At 48.8% G+C, this 6,897-nt stretch overlaps 1 protein-coding gene across 5 annotated transcripts in view; it reads right to left on the reverse strand.

Annotated features, from left to right (window-relative positions):
- The window catches only part of ARHGAP12 (Rho GTPase activating protein 12), a 238,373-nt gene extending 232,031 nt beyond the window's left edge, over window positions 1–6,342 (reverse strand). For all 5 annotated transcript variants that reach the window (XM_082258392.1, XM_082258391.1, XM_082258390.1 and 2 more), the window contains exon 1: window positions 6,210–6,342. The gene's annotated coding sequence lies outside the window, so the exon portion shown is untranslated. The remainder of the gene's footprint in view (window positions 1–6,209) is intronic.
- Between the last annotated feature and the right edge of the window lie 555 nt (window positions 6,343–6,897).

Here is a 6,897-nt window from a genome sequence, read left to right on the forward strand (position 1 = left end):
CGTTGCAGATATAAGTTCTTATCAGCATAGAAAGCGTTAATCATTTTGACAATGAAAAAGAAATACACTCCCAAGCAACTGAACCAAACACAAATGACTGCACCTTCCTCTCACCACATGTTGCTTCATACAGCTCCCTATGCTGATCTATATACTGCTTGTCGGAACAACATTCCACATCACAAAGCACCGCGGGTCAGGAATTCTCACTGTTATTCCAACTTAGCCCCACTACAGGATAGATACCTGCCTCGTGACACACACTGCAAAATTGCAGCTCTTCCAGATTCTACATAGTTAACAGCATTAATGCCTCATAAGCCCCTTTGACACAAGAGGATAGCAAAATCAACCTTGGAATGGAATCACAAAGCAGCCAACATACCCCGAGTGAGAAACATGCAAAATCCTTTCATCCTTTCATCCTATTTATTAAGTATTATATCAGTAATGCAGCTTGTCCCATACAGCTACTTGCAAGTTCTGTATTAAGGATTATCTACTAATTAATTTAGACAAATAAGCGCTGCCCAGCTAACATGCTACATTTCAATAGCCTTCTATACAATAAGTACACTGCATATGTGTATGAACAGTCTCGCTCAGCAAGCCATGTACTGCAATTTTTCTCGAACAGATGGTCTATAAAGAAATCATTCTCAAGTACAATAACTTGGCATGCTAGCTAGCAGAAATCGCTTCAAAAATACTCCTAGAACCTAAGCGAGTGACAGGATGTTCTTGCAAGAGACACTGCTGCGAAGATGACTTTTACCAAACTAAAGAAAGGTAATGACGCAGTAAGCGATATACAGGCGGGCCCCGGGTTACAAACAAGAGAGGGTCTGGAGGTTTGTTCTTGAATTTGTAAGTCGGAACAGGTACATTTATTAGGTGTAGCTCCAGCCAAAAAAAAAAATTTTTAAGTGTTTTGGATAGCATAGGGAAGGGTTAACACCCCTGTAAGATGTGTTTTGCTGTCTGTACCCCTGTTCAGGAGATTTCACCTCACTTTCTGTCCTTGTGACAATTGCATTTGGAAAAATTTTGGGTTGTTGTGGAAACAATGATCGTTGACAAAGCTTCAGTGAAGACATCTTTTTCCCATGATAACTCTAAGTTACAGGAGTGAATTTCCCTTCCTAGAGGTAGATTTCCTCTCACTTCGTCAGATGGCCTGAAGAAGGAGTGCGTGCTCCGCAACGCGTCACCGTTAGTCTGCAGTCCCGAATCCAGGAAGTGACGTCACGGTCCTCGGACGGACGAGCCCCGGTGAACTGAGGACCAGAGAAGTCTCCCGTCAGCACACTGGCAGGCCCCTACCCCCAGATACAGCTGAGACCACATCAAGAGGGACCCCCCCCCCCCGATGCAGATGCCCAGGACCATCTCATCATCCAATGATTGTTTTTACACTACTCTTGTGAGTAAGAAAGTGTTTTTACGGTATTAAAATGGTTAACTGCTACACTTAGAAGAGCGCTTGTGGTTTCTCCCCTTTGTTTCCTCTCACGTCGTGTGGTCTCCCTCGGTTTGTAAGTAGGAGTCAATTGTAAGTCGGATGTTTGTAACCCGGGGACTGCCTGTACAAGAGAAGAAAAAAACACAACAGCAAAGCCTAAAAGCCACAGAGAGAATGTTCTAAAGATGTTATGCAAAAGGCAGACAATAAGGTAGCAAAACTTGCTTGGCATAACACACACTATATATGGTATTGTATAACTAGGCAAATCTAGTCTACCGCATTCATATAATATAAGGGCTCGTTAATAGATTTTGAATACATTTATACAGCAAGAAAAAAGTTGCACTGATTTCAGGAGTATGAAAACAGCTTTACCAGAAGTTAGTCCATTCAGACAAGTGTGACCATCAGAGTCCTGATTGCAGGATGAACACAAAGATCTTTTTTACATTTGTTCAGTTACTTCCTGGTTTAGGCGAATGATGTCATACATCCCAGGAGTCTTCAGGAGAGGATTCCCCAAAATCCACCCTAAACAGTGTAAATAGAAGAATCTCCCCTGCTGCTAATGTATTCTGGCAGCTATGTTCCCGCAGCTGTCAGAATACCCAAAGAGTGACCGCAAATGATTGAATTCAGTGACAGAACAGAATTTTTAGTGCTAGCGACACCCACAGCCTGAATTTTGGACCATACAGTACAGTAGGAATCAGACAGTTTCTACCGCATATGGTCAGCAATCGGCTGTGACCCCAGGGGTTTTATCTGAGATTGGTAATCTGTGATACACAAGAGATTTAAAGACAATACCCCCCCCCCCCTCCAATCAGCAGCCGTACATTAAGGCTCCGTTCACATGTAGGCGTTTTGGGGCGTTTTTGGGGCGTTTTTCTGCTCTAGGATCAGCTCTCAAAACGCCCAACAAGACAAATCCTATTCATTTCAATGGCCCCTGTTCACATCTGAGCGTTTTGACGCTGTATACAAAACGCCCAACGCTCAAAAAAGTACATGAGCTTCTTTTTGGGCAGATTACAGGCGTTTTCCATTGATCTCTATTCAATCTAAAAACGCCTGCACAAAAATCGCGGTAAAATCGCGGTAAAAAACGCCGCAAAAATTGCGGTAAAAAACGCGCGAAAAACGCTACGCTCAGGTGTGAATGTAGCCTAATGGGTTGGAATGTTTATAAATAGACCAAAATACTGTCCAACAATAGCCACCTCACTACATTCTCTTCTCAAGTCTAGTGTGGAAGTATCCCTTCTCAGATCCGAAATACAAGTAGAGGTGACTATAAGACCTCCATCACAGCAATGAGGACCCAACATCTATACAGAAAGCCTGGCCAAACCTAGAATAATACTTCACCAGGGCAACCAGGAGCACCAAAAATCTTCCTATACCCGACAGACTGAAAATTAAAGTGATTGCAAAGTCTCGTTTTTAAAAAAAAAAAAAAAAAATGTTATACTTGCCTCCTCTGTGCAGTTGGTTTTGCGCAGGGCAGCCCAGATCCTCCTCTTTTCATGTCCTTCTTTGCTGCTCCTGGCCCCTCCCTCCTGCCGAGTGCCCCCACAGCAAGCTTGCTATGGGGGCACCCGAGCCGAGCTGCAGCTTTGTGTGTCCATTCAGACACAGAGCTGTGATTTGGCCCTGCCCCCCCCCCCCCCCCATCTCCTGATTGGCTGATTTTGATTGACAGCCGCAGGAGCTAATGGCGCATGGCTACCATTATTTTAGAAATATTATTATATACTCAAATCTCATTAATGCATATCAGTATATAATATTACAGAGCAGAAGATAGAATCATTCTACATACATAGACTTTCAGGAAGTCTGTATTTGCAGAGGAGAGGTTACAGAGTCTTGTGGTGTAGGAAGGAGGCCGATTCTGTACATAAACTCATCACCTGACACAAACTATCTTAAAGCCCAACTCTGAGGTAACAGATTCCCCCCCCCCCCCCTTTCTCTATGGGAAAAAAAAATAACATTTCTAAATCCCTGGTTTTCACTTCCCTTAGGCTATGGTCATGTGATGATCCAGTGCTGAGCCCTTCTCTCTATTTCACAGATAGTTCAGTCTTCCGGTTGTTCAGGTCATGCAGGCAGACATGGTTGGCCATTGAGGGGGTCCTATCTAAACCCAGAAGAGGGGCGACAACAGACTGAGGGGAGTGAACAGGATGGGTCGGCACTGGACTAGAGGTCTCCTCAGGCAGACATGGCAGGTCAGTGAGGGGGCCCTTTCTAGATCCAAAAGAGGGCCGACACATCAGACTGAGGGGAATGAAGAAGACGAGTCACAAGTGAAGTGGGCACTGAACTAGCGGTCTCCTCAGGCAGAATGGGCATCAGTGACAGACCTGGATGGGGAGGGCACTCAGGTGAGCAGAACTGATTTCAGCAGGTAAGGAAAACCTAACACCTGCAAGGATGGCTTAGTAGGGGATGAGATAGAGGGGTGTGGGAAAAAAATGATTTTGCACAGAGTTGGGCTTTCAATTTTGTGAGACTATAAATGGGGCTCCACAATCAACATTTCTGGATCCAAACCTTTATAGGATCGGAATCTACAGAGAAATAGCCAGGTGCTCAGTTATGATTTTTCTGTCTTGATTGCAAGTCTTGGTTACTTCACAAAAAAATAAAAAACACACAAAAAGCCTGAGCTCGCCTACACAGAAAAAGCTGACAACAGATAACTCTGACATTCGCTGCAGCCTTCAACTTTCTTCAGAACACTCATTGTCAGCATAAATGATGCCAATCACAGGAGGCACCTCCTTGTCACCAACATCCAAGTCATGTACTCAGGACTATCTATAGGAACAAATAGGAATGAACAACGCATGCGTGGATCTGGCGGAGAAGATGCTGACAAGCGGCTGTGCAATGTAGTCAGCAGTATCTGGGACAGGGGAGACGCCTGGGGCCGGACGGGCAGCGGGAGGGGAGATGCCTGGGGCCGGACGGGCAGCGGGAGGGGAGATGCCTGGGGCCGGACGGGCAGCGGGAGGGGAGATGCCTGGGGCCGGACGGGCAGCGGGAGGGGAGACGCCTGGGGCCGGACGGGCAGATATTCAAGGACAATACTTATTTTATATAGAGCAGAGGAGGTTTAGAATCTATGTCAGGGTATTGCTGTCTTTGTTCCCATTAGAGAGATTCACACTCTGATTTTTTTCCTGATCATGTGACCCCCGTGAGGGTGATCACATGATCACCAATCCTTCCCACTGACAGATCTTGGTCCGGTGTTCCGTGAGAATTACCTACCCGTGAGAAAAACCTACCCCTCGTCACTTCCGGTTCACGGCACTGTATGTAATGCAGCGCTTACATTAAAACAGCGGGGCTGCAATACGAATCATCTCCGCTCGTGTCCCTGTCACTTCCCTGATCTCGGCAACTAAATATAAAAGCGGCGGCGGGTGTATGTAAACATAAATCACGGAGACGCCAGCCACTTTTATATTTACTTGCCGAGATCAGGGAAGTGACAGGCACACGAGCGGAGATGATTCGTATTGCAGCCCAGCTGTTTTATTTAACCGCCGCGTGGGTAGGTTTTTTCAACGGTACACTGTGCTATTTCCATACTAGTGTGCATGCGCACTAGTCTGCTCCTCTGTTGTCCCTTTAGGTATCCGGCCCTGTGAGCATGCGCACTGCTGCGCTGCTCAGCTATTCCTGGCCGGAAGTGACGAGGGGTAGGTAATTCTCACGGAACACCGGGACCACAGAAAAGCAGCTGGCAGGACTGGATCATGTGACTCCCATGAGAGTGCTCACAGCATCACCAATCCTTCCCACAGACAGATCTTGGTCCGAGACCACAGGTCAGCAGCTGGCGGGACTGGATCATGTGACTCCCATGAGAGTGCTCGCAGCATCACCAATCCTTCCCACAGACAGATCTTGGTCCGGGACCACAGGTCAGCAGCTGGCGGGAACGGATCATGTGACTCCCATGAGTGCTCACAGCATCACCAATCCTTCCCACAGACAGCTCTTGACCACAGGTCAGCAGCAACCAGCGGGACCGGATCCAGATCATGTGATCGCTGATCCCTCCCGCCCCCGAGTCCTAGTTAAATGAGCGCTGGCAGACAAGAAGGGGTTAATAAAGTTCAACCCAAAAAGAAGGTTCCATCTAGCCGGCAGACATGTGTCCAGTGCAGCTCTCTGGTGGGAGTGACCCCCTCTGGGAGATTTCCTCTGACTTCCAGTTGCTTCTCATGGACAGGAAGTGAAGAAAATTCCTTAAAGTTACACAAACAGCAATAATAATAATAATAATAATAAACTGTTAGGGGGGAGGGGTTCTCTCTTCCCATCCAGAGGGAAATAAATAAGAGTTCATCCTGTACCTGTATGATCAGCCCCCTGCAGAGGAGGGGGGAGGGGGGGGTCACCTCTCCTGAGCTCCGGTATGGAGGACAGATCCCACACAGAGTGAGGAATACCCGGAGATCACACTGACAGGGAGAGGAATGGACCGGTGTATGGGGTACAGCACTGCCCCAGCCAGAGGGGAGTCCAGTAGGGGGCGCTGTGGCGGTGACAGGTGTGACAGGGCGGGGGCAGACAGTCCGGCACACAGGAAGTGTGACAGGTATGAGGGGAATGTGTCCGCATTGTCTCTCCTCCTTCCCGGGAACTTCTCCCCTTCACCACAACACAGAGTTCAGCGTCACCCCCTCCTTCCCTCCTTCCCCTCTTCCCGCTCACTTACCGCCTGCTCAGCCAGCGGCCCCGGAGGAAGCCGGACTCCTAGAAAGCTCCCCGCGGACACAGACTGCGGTCACCCGCCACACTGACCACTATGAGGAAGTCAACACACGCAGCCGCCTCAGACTACAGGCAGCCCGCCCCCGACCGCCGCGTCACAGATACCGCCACGCCCCCCTGCGGCGCCTTACCGCCCTACAGACCCGCCTTCCCAACTGGCGCATCACCGCCTACGGCCCCGCCCTTCAGAGGGGTGTCATCGGCGCTCTATGCTGGCTGGCTCTGAGCTGTCTGAGCTCCGCCAATCCCTGCCAGCTACGCCACGTGACGCCTGGCGCTTGGCTGCCTGCGTAGTGCTGTGTGGAAGGCTGGTGACCGGTGCGGTGTCAGCGGTCTCGTATTGTATCCTATAGTGATAGGGGGAAAGGGCGACCCCTGGGGGAGGGAGAGGGTTGTGCGGAGACACTGACCCACAGCCCAACTCTCATTCCTGCGATGCCTTCGCTCCGGAGGAGAACTCTACTCCCGGCTCTGAGGTCCTGGAGAGGAGACCTCACTAATGGGAGGAAAAAGAAATGTCCTCATCAGTAGGAGAAGGAATAATGGCCCCATCATTGGTGTCAGTGAGAGTAATGAGGCTTCATCACTAGCTTCAATGGGAGGAGCGAGGCTCCATCTTTGGTGTCAGTGGG

This window comes from Pelophylax lessonae (assembly GCF_965119305.1).
Source record: "Pelophylax lessonae genome assembly, chromosome: 5".
Taxonomy (NCBI): Eukaryota; Metazoa; Chordata; class Amphibia; order Anura; family Ranidae; genus Pelophylax; species Pelophylax lessonae.